Genomic DNA, 16,838 nt, shown 5'->3' on the forward strand with positions numbered 1-16,838 from the left:
TGCAAAAGGCAGCTAACAGTTCCCTGCCTGGCAGGGGCAGTGGGACTAAAACCTTGCTGGGATTGCAAGATGCACAAATACTACATCAGTGAAGGTCATGTAGGTGCCAATAACAGATATCTATCTACATATTCAGATAGCTACAGACTTATTGTGACTTAATCAAGTTTAAACATTTTAAGATTAAAGCTGCTATTTCAAGCTTCTAAGTCTCAAGGAAATCCATAATAAAAACAAACCATCAGCACAGAAATTATTTGGATTATTCACACTCAGAAGAAGTGAGAGAAATCCTTTGTCAAGGTCACTTTTGAGAGTTTGACAGACTGAGGAGAAAACAAAAAAAAAATCAAGCGTATGAAATCCATGACAGAAAAAAGACATCGGATTAAAACTTCTTTCCCCATTACTTATTCAAATGCAGAGGTAAACCTAGTGTTTTATCTCCAGTTGAGTACTCCTGCAGGCTGAAACACTGAAAATAAAATGAGTTTGTACATAAGAAGCCAAATTTATCTTTTCTAAAATGCCTTAAGGACCAGGTCTGGGTCATAGATTTGGTCCACACATTTACTCTTTGGGTAAAAGTCAGTTAATGTTGAAAACACTGCAGCCCTTCATTTGCCATAGATTGCTGGAGTGTCGGAGACAACTGCCTCATGATTACCCTCTCCTTCTCAGTTCTTAGATCCTGGTCTAATTCAAACTGATAAATTAGAAGATTGCTAACTTTTAACCCCTGGCTAGAAGTTTTCCTCCCAAGTGATGGCCCACAGGAAATTCTTGTTTTTAAAATATGCTGGAGTGACAATAGCAGAGCCCTTCAACCAAAAGGAAATTTTGACCCAGCAAAAGTGCAAGACTGGTTCTGTTACCAACTTGCTCTCTTGTGTCAAAGTTTTAGAAATGCTGTTGCTTGTACAGACATCAATAACCACTACCACTCATTCACAGTCTCTTACAAGGATGGGCCTGAACTACTAGATTCTGTTCTGAATCCAAAATCTACCCCATGTCTCCCTAATTCTGGATTTAAAAGTTTTGTTCAGCCACAGTTCTAATACAAAGAGTCGCAGATACAGTCATAGAAACATAGAGACATGCACTTCCCTAAGTGGGAACTTTCAAACATATATGGGCTTAATTGGATCCTTATCCCCATGACTAATTACTGAAGTAGCATGAAACTCAGTGTTACACACTATGTGTAAAATGAGCTCTTCAGTACTACCTCGGCCTTGCTAACAAGGGCATATTATGTGTGTCTGCCTGTCTGACATGGGCAAGCTGTACACTCAGTGGAATCGATTACTGGGGCAATTCTGCATAAGTTACTAGTTGCAGAGAAGATCTGGGACCTTTCTTGTAGCAGATCTGTTGTCCTCCCATTTCTGCACTTCAGTGAATCCCTTTGGTCTGAGGCTTCCCCTACTGAGTTGCTTCATTCCTCTGCATCAGGGTGCACACATGTGTGTTATGTAAAGCATGGGGGAACATTAGTGTGGAGTCTTTACACAGCAGCAAAAAGGGCATATGTCTGTTTTGCAAGATATAGAGTGCTTCATATGCAAGTTACTAGCAAGATACAGATAAAGGCACAGATATAGATAGCGTCTGTATAGCTCCGGAAAATGTTGACACTTTCCTGTGCAGGGGATAATGCATTTTAAATCTACCGGGGAAGAGGCAAGATATTGTTCTTAGATGGTGTTTGAGGGATGAAAACAGTTGATGAGTGCTTCATTTGGTAGCTGGAGCAAAGCACTGCTATTCAACTCAAAACGAATAAAATATAGTTGTGAAAATCTTCCAACCAAATATGACAAAATAATTTCTCATACTATTACTTTTAACCTTGTATTTCACTCTTCATTTCTGCATTTGATTTCAAGTAGCATATCTTTCCTTCTTTGTTTCAAAGGAAATGGAGATCAAAGAGCATTTTAAATCCAGAGAATCTCTGTTACAGAGATTGCCAGTTACCTTTTGCTTCTGCTACCCTTTAACTGTAATAAAAATGTGAGAACACAGAACTGGAAAGGACCATCTGGAACCATCTGTGAACTGTTCCTTGCTCTGTAGGCTACTATGAATTAGATGTTTAATTACAAACAGTGCATGGAACATCTACTCCACATGTCACAGGCCATGAAACCGTTCCTATGTAACACAATTAGGAAAGATGATGAATAATAATGAGCAGCCAGAATTATAATGTGCCATAGAAAGAACACAGGATCAAGCATCATCAGGATCTAACTACTGGGAGCCAAAATCATTTTAGGATAAAACGATTTTGAGAAATAAAGCATGAATTTTGCTGTAAGAAGAGAAAACAAAAAAAAAAATCCCACATCCACTACACTGACCCAGAGGAATATTTTTTTCTTTACTTCAAAACTTTGCAATCCGTTTAGCTTGAAGTCTGTGAATCAGATTCACCTCCCACTCACTTACAGGAGAGAAGTTCGTGATGGATGCATGTGCTATTGTCTGCAATTCATCTCCTTTTCATTTTCCCCATCAGTAGTACTACAGTCACTGTATTTTAGCCATCAGGAGTGTCTGCATAAGCTAGTGAAGCCCATGCAGTAGAACTGCAACCCTGAGCCAACTCACCTGACTTGCAGTTGTACTACCAGTAGCTAAGGATGTTGTTGGAGTGCACTGATCTGCTGCCAGTGGCATTGTAAGGGAAATATAAGAAGTATTTGAGGTTGTGTTAAAGGTATAGCTTAAAAAGACAGTACATAAAAAATGCTACTGTTTTGTACCCTAGGCTGAAAAAAGTTCTTTTTTCACATTCATGCCCAGTAAGTCTTCCTTAGAGTGTGACTTTTTTCTTCTAAAAATATAATGGATTCTTTAACTGGATAACTTTTGGGTTTATGAGGGTATATTCTAGCATTAAGGGCAGACTGAATACCAGCAGCTGCAGTTTGCCACAATCCTAAAACAGAGCTTAAAACAAGTGGCAAGAAGTTGGGGGGAAAAAAAAGGAAAGAAGAGAGAAAAAGCAGTCTACGGCTTATTTTTCTCTCCCCTCATCCTTATGGGCTGATCAAGAAAAATGTGGTCTGTGTAAATGGAAGATATTCCTTAAATACATTGAGTGGAGCTTACAGTGTCCCAAAGGAGTTATCACCTTCAACAGAATATGCACTCGGAGGCCTTCAGTAAATTAAAAACAAAACAAAACAAAACAAAACAAAAAAACCAACAAAAAAGACCTATCCACTTATCTCATCATTTGATTATCTCTGATTTCAAGGAGTGAATAGAACAATGTTAAGCCTTCACTAGATTTTTAAGAAATGCTCCAAAGCCCAATATCTCTTTCCCCCACTAAGTGCAGGAGAGGTATCCAACAATTTCTACAAGTACTGTCTTGCATTAAAAGTACATTTTAATTACTTTTACATTACATGGGATTTAAATATTATTTTTGTACTCATTTAGAAAAAGATATTAAAACCCAGACAGAGAAATTCAATACTCGACTGACAGTCAGTTTTAAATACCATTGGCATGTACTAGTGTCCATTCTGCCTGAGCTTCAGCAGAGTTTTTGTAATTAAATTTAAGATTCTTTAGGGACTCTAAAGTGAAAAAAAAGGGTCAAGGTTCAGTCTTACAAAACACTAAACATTTTCAAGACAGATTGAGTGTCCTCAGTTCTATCTTAATCCAAATGAAAGCTGATGGTGCTCAGTGTCTATCAAAAGTGTTCAGCATTTTGTAGGGTTAAATCTCCCAAGAATACTGACAAGCTTTTAGAAAACACTCTAATAATGACCTCAGCCATGACCTGAGAGACTATTTCTTGTGAGGCCAGAGATAATTCAGCGTTTCTGTGAGTTGACACTTGAGACTTCCCTGACCAGAAATGGTTAAGTTATGAAAATTGCAATTTAGTGGTCAGGTTTCAAGAATCAAATTACTGTCTGTTAGGAAGCAAGAACTATAAATGAATTTTATTTAGTGCTCAACTATGGTGAAAAAAAGGATATTCTATCTTCTATGACACTGTTTTCAGGAGACTTCCAATTGAGAAGATCTGGAAAAGAAGAAACTAGTTATATTGACTCCATACTGTATTAGAACTTTTGTATTGAATTGATCACTGATCTATATGCAAGAACAGACATATTTTAAATTTCACTGAAGTTTCACTTTTGGTCTGTAGAGAAAAAGGTAAAACTAAGCATACAAGTTGTAGAAATCAAATTTGTGGAACTTAGTGAGACAATTGTGAAGCTGTCTGATCCTTCTACAGTCACAAATGAAACCTAGCATTATACATTTTACTCACCTGATCCTTTATGTGGCCTGATGGCATTTATCCCAGGGTACTCAAAGAGCTGGCTGATGTCATTGAAAGCCTCTCTGAATGGTTTTTCAGTGGTCTTGGCGATCTTGAGAAGTCTCAGTCAACTGGAAACTGGTAACTGCTCCAAATTTCAAGAAGACCAAGAGGGATGATCCTGGTAACTATAGGCCTGTAGTCTCACTTCAGTCCCTGGTAAAGTTACAGAGAAAATTACTCTGGAAGCTACTGAAAAACGCTTGAAGTCAGCATGGCTTCATGAAGGGAAAGTCTCACTTGTCAAACAATTTCATTTTATGACAAGGTGATTCACCAAGCTGACCAAGAGAAACCACTTGTAATCTTCCTAGATCTCAGTAAAATTTTTGATATGGTCTCTCACAGGATCCTTCTGGACAAAATGTCTAGTCCACAGCTGGATAAATACATGCAGTGGGTGAGCAACTGGCTCACAGATCAGGTGCAAAGGGTTACAGTCAATGGAGTGACTTCAGACTGGTGAGCTGTCACTCGAGGATGGAGGGCTCCATCCTTGGCCCTGTGGTCTTCAACATCTTCATAAATTACTTGGACACAGGACTGGAAGGGATACCAAACAAGTCTGACAATGACACTAAATTGGGAGAAACTCTAAGGCAGAGAGGTCCCACAGAGACCTGAACAAATCAGAGGGCTTGGGAAGCAGCAACTGTATGAATTTGAACAATGGCAAGTGCCAGGTCCTGCACCTTGGACAGGGCAAACCTGGATATATGGACAGACTAGGGAATGAGAAGCTGGAATCTGAGGGTCCTGCTTGGTGGAAAGCTGAAAATGAAACTGAAAGCAATGCACTGGCAGCCAGGAGAGCCATCAGTGTCCTGGGATGCATCAGCAGTTGGACTCTATGATCTTTTCCTCTTTTCTAGTTGAGCACAAATAGCTCACAAGTGAAGATACCTATGCTGTGCAGAAAGACTTTGGAAAGAATACCATGCAGGTAGAACAGTGATGGAAAGTTAGAACAGCAGGATGTAAATGTCAAGTGAGAACTGGTCAGAGGCAAGGCTGAAGAAAATAGTTTGTTGCAAGTATGCTTAGGCTGGGAACCATGACTGCAACTGGGCAGAAATTTGGCCTTGTTTGCTCTCCCAAAGGCATTATCCCTATCCCAGTATTAATTATTTCAGCTTTTGACATACTGGTATGTGTTCTGTCAAGAGAAAGAACCTCTTTTCCATCAGCCTCCCCCATTCAGAGACACCTTTCATATAATGCTGAACCATCCATATCACTTTAACTGGATGCCATAAAGAATGGCGGCACTGCCAGAAAACAAGTTGCTACACTTTTATAGCTTAGCTTGTATGATTAAATCTCTCAGAATCAGAATACTACAGCATATAATGAACTTGCATCTTGTCAAATGAAAGGGACAGCCAAGTGACAGAAGGCAGTGGCTTAATATGACACTGCATTATAATGCAGTTCTGGAGAATAAAATTCTATTGAAATTATTTGGATAGAAAATGTTCGATCATATGCAAGTTTTTTCCCAGAAAAAATGTTGACTTGGTTGGGTTGAAGCTTAGTAAAAAAGGACAGTTTTCCTTTATAGCTTCCCTAGGAAATTAAGACAGAAAAAGTCACCTGTAATTTCTGTCCCAGTAGAAGTGCCAATCATTCAGAAACTGAAAAATGGGGTTTGAACGCAATTTTCAAATTACATCCATAATGATAGTATGAATATTTAGAAAAAATAAAAATGGTTGAAGTGATAGAAAATTTCATAAATATTTCATGAATAATTTATTCAGGTTTGTGGGGTTTTTTTTCCTTTAACTTAGATTTTGATGTTGATTTTTTTTTTCTTCTGTTGCAGCTGGGGAAAATTTAAAATATGCTGGCAACTTTCATGCCTTATTCTTTTCTACCAGTCCTAAGGACTTCATAGACTCAAACGTTACTTTTCTTTTATCAGGGACTTGTATTCCATAAAAGACAAAAAGTAATTTGAAAAAGGTTCCAGATCTAACAGGGCAGACAAGGATACAAGAAGAAAACTAGGGTTATGTAGAGAAGCTTTGATAAAAAAGGATCTATGTATCCATGAACAAGACTGCCTTTTGGAGATAAAGAAGTATGAAGTTATATTGAGTCACACAGACCTCATGAATTTCCTGACTCTTTGAAGAAAACAGCAAAAGATCCTTTGTTCAATACAAATAATAACATAACAAGAATTACTGCTGTGGAGAAAGGGTGGGACTGGGACTCAAGATGTGGCTTCAACAATGATCTGAATGTGTTGCTTCAGTTTTCAAGTAAAGATGCAGATGTTGAGCCTAAAGGGCAAGGTTATAGAGTGAATGCAAATGAGATTTTGTAACAGACACCTCTGAGGCAAAACCAAAACTGAAACAGATAAGCATGCTCAAATCACAAGGTAATTGCCACCCCAATTTTTACTTTTTTAAAAAATTGGCCTGTTAAACAGCAAGCCTGGTAACAATCTGTTAATCAATCTGTCAAGTTGTGGGAGCACTGAATTACTGGCAAAGTTTGAATGTGGCTGCCAGAGATAACAGGGGGGAGTGTGATCGAGGCAAAAAAAGGACATTTGAGTGATCTCATGAGGACTTTAAAGGAAAGAGTAATTGAGGGCATGTAGCTACATGCAGCTGAGTAATAAGTGAACAGAGTTTCTTCAGAGGTATTGTGTGACAACATCCACAAATCTTTCTTTGATTTTGACAAAAAATTTCTAGAAAAGTAAGACAGTTTGTGTTCAAGAAAACATTTGTTATGATGCCACAACAGAAATTATTAGGAACTTTATGAGGAATCATACTCTAAAGCTCAGTCATGTCCCAGAACAGAGTATGGAGAACTTTTGATATTTTCAAATCTTCTCCTCTATGGTGAGTAGGACTTCTTTCTCAGTGGTTTTCTCAGGAAAAAAATCTGGATATTTTAATTAAAGTCTTCAGGAACGCCAAGAAAATAAAGTGCAGTTATGGTTGAAAATGGGGCCTGTGATTAGTTAGGACTAACAAAACTTTGAGAAGAAAAACTTAGAAAGACAGCTACAGAGGCCAGAGATGATGGTTGCAATGATATCTGTATTTCTGGCAATCTAAACTATCATCAGAAGAGACTTTAAATCCTGAATACAAGGAAGAAATATTGAATAATGAAGATGTCAATCAGGAGCAATAGGCAACTTGACAAACATTACAAATGCACTAGAGTTGCAAAACTGTCCTGAAAGATAAGCTTAACAGGTGGAGGAGTTCTCTATCTATTACACAGTACCAAACATGCCTGAGAGCACTAAGTACACAATCACTGAAATGCAAATATGTGAATTGTGACCAGAGCAGGTGGATCTCACAGACCTATGGTGACAGCGTCAATGCTTCTGACAAACTCAGAAGTCCCTTGACCCCTTGTTGACTGACATGAGGGATTGTGACCAGCATGCAGTCTTCCCAGTAGTCTGTGCACTTTTCTCCGTAAGGTCTCAGGAGTTGTAACAGCCTGGGTCACCCTGTGAGCTCTAGGAAGCATGATGTTCCTACTGTGCAATCTGCCTTGCAGCACAAAAAGACTAGTTTCAAGAAGAGCAGAAACCTGTTTTTGAAGAAGAAACTCTAGAGAGAAGACTCCACAAGGGCTCAAAAATAACAAACGAATGGAAGTCTGAAACCGAAATAAGATGCAAAGCCCTTGACAAGGAAGCTTTCACAAGAAAAGCGACAAGAAAACATTTAGCAAGACACCCTATGAGCTGCTAGACTGGCCTGGTGCACCATGATGTGAAAAAAGTCAGTCTCAGTCATCTATTAACTCTGTAAGACAACCAAAGGATGTTAAGACATCAACAGTGAGCCTCACGCTAAAATGAATGCTAAAATGCAATGTTTCTTACTGCTTTGATCTACTATCACAACCATTAGGAAGGTGCAGAGTGCTATCTCTGTAAATTTGCCTCTCCTATTTGGTTACAGAGAAAGAGATATGATATCTGTGTTCAGGACAAAGAAATTGTGCTTAAAAAGCGTAAACTGGCAGGACAATCCATACAGACATGCTTCTGCTCCTTTCTGTTACTTCCTAACAATTGGCTAGTGATGCACTTGGATTCACGTACATTAAAAAAATCATACTCACCGATTGATTTTTATATATGTGTGTGTGTGTATGCAGATGTACTCAAAAATGAACATACAGAAACTGAATCAAACAAATACTAGAGAACATAAAACTTCTTATAACTTACAATGTTGCTGGGTAATACATTATGTTTTGCAGCATGATGCTATTGCACATTCAAGTATATTATAATGTGAAAATGCAAATACTGAAGTGAAGTCATATGGAGCAAGTAATCAAAGTTAGGCACACTGAATTTTATGAATAAGCACATGAAGTAATTCCAGCCAAATTTAAGCTGGGTAATTCTCTTTCAGTTCTTTCAACTGCCTATATTTTCCTTGAGATTTGAAATGGAGACAGAGTTATTTATTTCCTATACTAAATCTATTTGGCTGTGAATTTTGTGTTCATGAAAGATGCCAGATTAGCGGCCTAGAGACCAAAATCCCCTTTATGCACAGAACACAGCATGTTACAAGCAGAAGCAGTGCAAGTCCTCTTCATTCTTCCAGTAACACTGTTCAAACATGGTCAATTGCTTTTTGAGGGTTACAGCATATTTCACAGAATCACACAGAATAATTTCAAGACAGTGAATCAGGAAAAATTGTATCTAAGACAAATATTATGATGTTAAATATAAATAAAATACCTCTGAGAAAGATGAATATCTTTAACATTATGGCAACTTATGGTGAAGCTAAGTGGACTGGAAGATTAAGCATGACCAGTTGATATGAGGTTAAGTGGCCCTTATCTATAGTAATATATATTTCTCCAAATCACCTTATTTTATGGCTGTTCTTTAGTGATATGATTTTCCATTTTTCCCAAAGCTCTTTGTACCTATCAAAACTTGAGATTCTGCTGAAATATTGAACAGCATGCTATTTCGGTGCATATAAATTAGATGCAGAGGAGTGCAAATAATTGGTAAGGGAAGCAAAAAATATTAATGAAATTCCATGATCAATAGGTGTTAATTGCAGAAATAAATACTTCTTGTCCCAATTAGCTTATAAATCAGGTATAAAAGGAACACCAGAAATACATCAGGTAAAAATTCTATTCAGAATTTTTATGTCAGCAATGGTGAAAGAAAAACAGAAAACATGCATTATAACTACTTCTGTTCTGTATTTTTGTCTAAAAAAGAAAATGGGAGATTGCACACATGCTTTATAATGGATTACTTTCAAATTTAGCAATAACTACAGATGTTGTTTGCCATAATGTACTCATGGTGTCAAAACCCAGGTTAAATGCATTTCTTTCAAGCATTTTAAAGTAGGTGACTTCAATGATCTGTTATCACTCAAGTGCTGTTTTTTAATATTTATAAAATAAAGAGAAAATTCAGATTATTAGAAAAAACTCACTTAGTTTTGCTATGCTCTCTCTGATTCCAAAAGATTCAGTTATGCCAAACAACGTTGCCTAAGTTTAAAACAAGTACAGAAGATAAAAGTTTATTGCACATTGCAACTGCTTGGAACTGCAAATCCTTTTAATTCCACCAAAACTTCCAGTGTCTCAAGTATTGTCTTCAGTATTGCAATCTGAATACATTATGAGGAATATAATTTTTCATCATTACTGGTAATTGCTAAAGGCAGTGAAAGTTTGGTGTCATAGTAGCAATAGTAATAATACAGAGCACTTAGGCAGAGTGCCCAAATGGCAATGATCTTTGTAAGTGACCTGCCTTAATTGCTGACCAAACTTCGTAAATTCTGCTCAAGTGCATTACAGGTGTCTTAGCACCATGGAGACCAACACAATACACCTTTCAACAGAGAATACCTGTCATACTCACAGTATGTGGCATTTTGCCCCAGGAGAAAAAATTAAGAGGTCGCATTAATTAACAAAATGAACAAAACTCTTTGTATTGTATTTGTATTGCATTTGTGTAACAAACTGGTGCTTTTTCTCTCAGATGATCCTTTTTTGTTTGTTTGCTTGTTAGTTTGTTGCAGGGTAAGTTGTTTTTTGGGTTTGGGAGATTTTTTGGGAAGGTGTTTAAACAGGAGCACAAAATCATAAAGGTTTCGGGAAAAATACAAGAATAATTTAACCTAGGGGACTATTCATTGGTGAAAAACGTATGAAGCTCAAATGATTAACCTTCCAAAGAGAATGTTAGTATGCAATTTTATGATGTTTTCTAGGTCTCTACAGTAAGAGAAGGCATTGGATTGCGACAATATCTCTAACTAGCAGACAAACATGACATGCTGTCCAACTAAGTCCTGGTGTGTTTCCTTCTCTGGTGGGAAAGAATCACTTGCCCATATGATATAACATTTGCTTAGTATCTAAATTACTCTTCTCAACTACACTTCTCTTGAAAGTATTTTTTGCTTGAAAACGACTGAAATATGGAGGTAAAAGTGAAGGGTAGAATCTGCCTCTCCCTTGATCTTAGGCAATAGGTCAGCGAACACTGACCTGTTAGCAAATGACTAATTACGTATCCTTCAAAAAATCAACAATGAAAAAATGTCCAAGAAATTTAGCTTATTTCTTTCTTTTAATACAGATAGATGTAGAAGCAGACAAACTTTTTATGTTATCCAAAACAAAAACGAGCAGAAAATGTATGCTGGAATTTACCAATGCTGGAATCACATGAAGAGTATGAGATAGCCTCTATCTGAAACACTTCAATATATTATACTATGGATGATGCTGTTTTGCCATAATAAATACCACTAATGTTTTATATGGCAAGTGACTTCATCTTATATGGATTCTCTGGAATGTCCCAACTTCCAGTTAAAGATATTCTCTTTCATGTCTAAATAGATTACACCTTCAGCAGGTGTTTGAAATAGGTAGAGACTTGTAGTCTCATAAAGGGGGAAGAGGGGGATGATTGGTCATGGAAAGTGAGAGCTGGTAATTATTTTCATGTGACACACAAGAGATGTTATAGCAAAGCTGACTAAAGCTGAGCATGATTTAGCCAGTCTTCTTCAACAATGATGTCACTCTGTTCTTGCTGTCTATAAAGTTATGATTAATAAAAGGGGAGAATTATTACAGTAACTTACTCTTAGTGGGCAAGGGGTGACATCAACAGCAGCTGAGCAAACTGACCAAACTTCGATGTGTGTTACTGAGGATTTTTTTCGCTAGCAGTGACTAACTAGGGGCTAACAGTGTCTGACAGCACAAAGGGCACTTGAAACGAAGGATATTTCTGGTGGAACTTCTGAATTGGAGCCATTATTTTAACTCTTCTGCTTCGTTATAGGGTTGCAAGATGTTTCTTTTGGCCTGCAGCAAGCTCTTCCCTTTCTCTGTTAATACATACACACTCAGACTCAAAACTGGTCAAAAGCTATCCCAATGGTCTTTCGACACAAAGCTGCATGATCCACATTTTCTGCCTCATGTACTGGTATTGTGATAACTTTTTATTTCATTGCAAATTACAGAACATATTTACAAAAGCATCTTATGTATCTTTGGAGCATGGATTTTACCAGCAACAACACAAAAAATTAGACATGCTGTGGAGGATCCTGAGCTTCTGGTTCATCTGTGGGAGAATGCTGTGTTTAATTACATTTTCTTTTTTCAAACTGATAGAGACTTATAAAAATCCTGTTTGCTGTTTAACCTCTGCAAATTTTCCCTCTCTAAAATTATACTTGGCCACCTGGAAATATTTACCAACTGAACTGAAATGCTTATGTAAAAAGACTTCCAGTGTAAATTGAATTCTTAACCCTAGAGAGTAACAGCACTTACATTGTGCAGTCCAGCTCTGAGAGAAGGTCAGATATTCTGAGCTCTTTCCCTAAAACTAACTCTTTTGTGTGAGGTGTACAGGTTTTGCACTGATAATATAAAGGGTGTATGGCATTACTTTCAACTTCTCTGTCCTATAGGCACTAAGAAACAGTTTCAAGGGGGAATGGCAGAGGCTGGACATTACATTACCAAAATGTTCCCCAAGCTAGGACAATTCAAATGCCTTTTCTGAACATTATTAAACATAAACTGATGCAGTGAATAATGGTCCCAGTGGTAGTATCTGAAAATTCATGCGGAAGATGAGCTGAGAAGTACTTCAGATACTAAAATGTTAACCACATACCAGTTAACTGTATTCTAAACGTTTTCTGTCTGAGGCTTTGTGCATCTTGGTGGGTTTTTTTCAGTTCATGTGTAGGTAGCAACATATTTTATCAAGTAGGAAGAAAAGTTTGGGAACCACCTAGGTTTTAATTTTCATCTTGCCTGCAGACTTCTTTGGTAGCCCTGAACAGCAAACTCCCATCTCATATCTTCAAAGTTAAAAAAAAAAAAAGTGACATAACTTTTTCAAAAGATTTAGTGATTAATCATCTGATTAGTTAAAAAAAAAATTGTATATGTATATGTATATGTGTATGTGTATGTGTATGTATATGTATATACCAAGTATTCATGCTATCAGAGATCAGTAATTTTGATCCCTTATACTTAGCTTCGCATTTCAGTTAGAATACACTTAAAAGACAAGTTTAGATTCTGTTTAGCTCATACTGTATGTTAGCCTATTACTGAATTTCAGAATCTGCTTGGGAACAAGCAACTTTTTCTTCTGGGACGACCAGATTTTCAGCACATGCCTAAAAATGTCTTGCATCTGTAACTCTGGTAATTTATGTCCAAATATATCTATATGTGCATGTCCAAATAGCTCATTGTATGTAGAGATCAGGTATTGAAACACCTAACTGTCCCTTAAGCAGATATTTCGCATCTATGAACTGGAGAGCTCAAATGAATCTACTGGGGTGGCATTCACATAATAGAATCACCTCCTGACTTTCACCCCTCTTTCTGAGTCAGATGTCATCCTGTAATTCCAGCCAAACAGCCTGTTTCTGTTCCCAGATGCTGACATGCAGCAGACTTCCCATAAATGTTAGGATATCCGGCCATACCTGGGCAATTCAGACCAGCTTTGCAACTAGACAGCAGAGGCAGTCTTTCCCAGTGATTCAGCTGCAAGACTATGAGAGAGCAGTCTAATGTATACAGAAGATGTTTTCTTAACTTTTCATCTTAACCAGACCTTGACGTGATACTTCAACATCACTGGCTGAGGAAATGTTTCCAACTGCCTGTGATCAAAGTTAACCAATAATCTGATAGTGTTTTTGCTCTTAAAAGCACTCACCAAAATGACTGTGAGGTGTCTGGATTAAGTTTCTATATGTGACACTTCTCTGTTCTAGAGCAGCAGTTCAAACTCAACCTGTGTTAGTTGTGATTAAACGTGGTTATTCACAAGACTTCCTTTTGTCTATGGTAAATTTCCTTTGAAATTAGTGGCAAGAGATGGGCTTTTCTGAAAGTGACTCAGGGCAAGAACAGTTACATTTTGCTCTGAATCACCTTCAGAAACTTTTTTGTTCTTTGCACAGCATAGAGACAGGAGCGCCTCACTACCATGTAAGGACGCTTCCTGAGTAGTCCCCCTGGTGGTCCATCTAACCCCTTTTTCTCATTCCAACATTGGCAAGAATAGATGCTGTTTGGAGAGAGAATGTGAGCCTGGCTGCTCTCTGCAGGCCCATCCCTTCAAGAAGCCCTGAATCTGCAATTGTTGTATTAAGGATGTTAAAGGATATGTCCCTGCCTATTCCCTCTGGTAGTTTTTAATGGATCTTCTTGAGTCTTCTGATACTGTCTGCCTCCACAACCTTCTGTGGCAACAAATCCCTGAAGCTCAGTCTCCATTGTGTAAGCTCTGTATCTATTTTAAATCTTCTCCTACTAGTTTCAACGCATTCCCCCTGATACTGCAGGATTTGGTGGATAACAGTTTGGCATTCACCTTATCTATCATCTTCATGGTTTTCTAATCCCCAAGTACATGTTCTTTCAGCCTTCCCTTCTCCAAGCTGTTTTTTCAGTTTTTTGATTAAGCAGCTGCTTCAAAACCTTAATAGTTTTAGTGTGTCTTCTCTAATTCTCCTATGTCCTTCTTGAGATGCAGAGACCAGAACTGCAGACATCCACTTTGTGGATGCAATATTTATATGAAGGCAACATGGTGCCCTCTGTCTTGCTCTCACACTATTCCTAACAACAACCAATTTTTTTTGTTGGCTTTTTGAACTGTCACTGCACATTACATTTTTAAGTTTGGAGACCTCTAAATGATACATTCAAAACTCATCTCTCTCTAGTCTGCAGATACCCCTCATGAATACTTACCTGAATGTGACTTCTACATTGGTTATTTGCTGATTTGTTTGAAAGGATTCACTTCTTTCAGCTCATCTCCCACTCAAAGCAAGACACTACAGCAGGCAGCTCTGCTTAATGTCTCCAGAACTTGTTGAACCAAGGGCATGAACAAGTCTCTGTGTACTCAAGAACGTGGGTGACGAAGAGTGTACTGTGGCTGTCCCTGCTGTTCTCTCCTGTGAGCGAGCAGATTAAATTATTGTTCAAAGCTGTCAATTTGACTCTGATCACGTGAGATAAATTCAGTTTAAGGGGCAAAAAAAGAATGAGAACTAACCCTCTCAAAAAAGAATCTGCTTTATGAGAAACATCTGAACACTTCTTTGTTGTTTTTATACTTCCTAGATGCTTGGTTACTGTCCCTGAATGGGTAGCTTCAAAGGAGCAATTAAAAATGTGTGCATAGACACACAGTTGAGCCCTGTTTGCACACAAAAACTTTATTCTGAGCTACCTTATGTCACCCCTTTTAGAGGAGTCACCATGAGGGCATGACACCAATAAGCAGACAATGAATAAAGAAAATAACTGTTTATAAGTTCATAGTTGGCATACAAAAGTTATTGAAGAGGAACTGATATTCTAGGCAACTGGCCATCACTGCTGCCTATCAACCCTCTATTCCCCCAACTGTTACTGGGTATTATAAAGCTCATTTTAGAAGCACTTCTCCAAGACCTGTGAGCTTGGCAGGTACTATTTTGTCCTCACTGATAAAGAGGCATAAAGCCTAGTTGTTTGTGCACATTGTAGTCTATAAGCAGACACCAGGAAAGTAGGTATTTAACTGTCTACATGTTACACCTCCCACCTACACTGAACTACAAAAGTATAAAATTTTAACCATAAAATGTGAAGTCAAATTAGAAAATTTAATAGAATTGAAATTAAATCCAGATTTGAGGGTCTCATACCCATTCCAAAAGTTCAACTTCATGCTACCAAGTTAATTCTCAAGTGCTGTAACCCCAGATTTGAGGAAAAAAATCTGAGATAAATTCCGAAAACATATATAGGTTAACATTTGAACTTGAAATCTCAGGGTAATCTCTGATGTTTGTTAAAACAGTGTTGGGGCAGGAGTACATGCAAAGAGAAGGGGAGCAGCTTCATTACGTCAATAAATGATGACTGTCCATTGTACTCCCCTCACTTCCCCATATGTGAAATGCTCTTGGTAATTTCTTCTGTTTCCCTGAAAATAATAATTGAAGCCTAACCCATCCGTCAGGTTTAACCTGTGTCTGCATTGGAAATGCATCCAAACACTACTTTAAATAACCTACATGAAAACCAGTGACCATGAGAAACAAAAGAGCAGCAAGAGCTTGTTTGTAATTTTTGACCCATAGATCTCAGAAGAGATACTGATTCCTTCAACTTTACAGATGAGAACATAAGGTACTTGTCCTCAGCAGCTGATGGTAGAGCCATAGCATATAGATTTCCTGGGTCCTCATCAATAGCAGTAAACAGTTGGAAGTAGTCAGGCTTCCTTGTAAAATTTTCATTGCAGAGTGTATTTACTTCATCCACCGTGATTTGCTCCACAAGGGATTCACAGTGAAAAAGCAGCAACCATGGAGAAGATCAATATATACTTTTTAAAATTTACTTGTTGGTGTCCTCAGTATGTCACTTATGTTAGTTCTCTTCTGGTTGCTCTCACTCATCAGCACATGGGAATATCTGCTGATGTAACACTGCAACTTTTCCCAATGGCCTGTACATGATGACTACCTTGGAAGATTTGCCAGTGTAACCTCTTGTTGAGTTCAGCTCAGTGAAGAGAGAAAGCTTATGAGCTTCATTCAATTCCCTCCCACATATTAGCAGATTTATAAGTAATCAAAACTTAATATGCAAAATGTATCCCCATCATGGAGGGAGCTAAACCAAGATGAAATTTGTTCAAACAAGATGAAAACTGGGATCTGTTTTTAAAAAGAGAAGCCAAAATCTAAACATTAATATCTAGAAATTAAATTAAGCAAATAGACTTTACATCAGACTTACTGATGTATCTCAATCTCTGAAGTCAGAAGAGCTACCCCAATTCATATTAACTAAGGGTCCAACATTCCTCTTCCAAACACAGTAATAAATCTTTCTAAAATCC

At 37.7% G+C, this 16,838-nt stretch overlaps 1 long non-coding RNA gene across 9 annotated transcripts in view; it reads right to left on the reverse strand.

Annotated features, from left to right (window-relative positions):
* Positions 1 to 16,838, reverse strand: part of LOC117002412 — a 160,645-nt gene that overhangs the window by 93,512 nt on the left and 50,295 nt on the right. Inside the window, exon 2 of one of the 9 annotated variants that reach the window (XR_004419288.2) lies at positions 4,313 to 4,519. The exons of 7 other annotated variants lie outside the window; for them this stretch is intronic. This is a non-coding gene — a long non-coding RNA (uncharacterized LOC117002412). Of the gene's footprint in view, positions 1 to 2,619; positions 2,701 to 4,312; positions 4,520 to 16,838 lie in introns of those variants that run through there. One more of the 9 variants, XR_004419280.2, reaches the window with a different exon arrangement.

Source organism: Catharus ustulatus, chromosome 1 (genome assembly GCF_009819885.2).
Source record: "Catharus ustulatus isolate bCatUst1 chromosome 1, bCatUst1.pri.v2, whole genome shotgun sequence".
NCBI lineage: Eukaryota > Metazoa > Chordata > Aves > Passeriformes > Turdidae > Catharus > Catharus ustulatus.